Genomic DNA, 415 nt, shown 5'->3' with positions numbered 1-415 from the left:
AATGTCTTGTGACTTGTTACATTATCTGTTATGTGTTTTTCTTTCTTTTTTATTACTATTATTGGTTGGGGGTGGTAGTGCTTTTGTTATTATTGTGTGAAGTTAAAAATGTAAACATTTTCAGTTCTTTGTCAGTATTGTATATTGTACAGTCATACCAATAAAGACATCGTGACCTGACTTAAGAAGGAGAGAGAGAGAGAGAGAGAGAGAGAGAGAGAGAGAGCTAAGATTGGGTAGAGAGAGAGGGAGAGAGAGATTAGACACAGAGAAGGAGAGAGAGAGAGAGAGAGAGAGATTAGACAGAGAGAGAGAGAGAGATTAGACACAGAGAGGGAGAGAGAGAGAGAGAGAGGGCTAAGATTGGGTAGAGAGAGAGGGAGAGAGAGATTAGACACAGAGAGGGAGAGAAGGA

The sequence above is a fragment of the Electrophorus electricus genome, chromosome 8 (genome assembly GCF_041902795.1).
Source record: "Electrophorus electricus isolate QZ-2024a chromosome 8, ASM4190279v1, whole genome shotgun sequence".
Lineage (NCBI taxonomy): Eukaryota > Metazoa > Chordata > Actinopteri > Gymnotiformes > Gymnotidae > Electrophorus > Electrophorus electricus.
The sequence above is the reverse complement of the archived record's forward strand: the minus strand, read 5'-3'. Positions refer to the sequence as shown.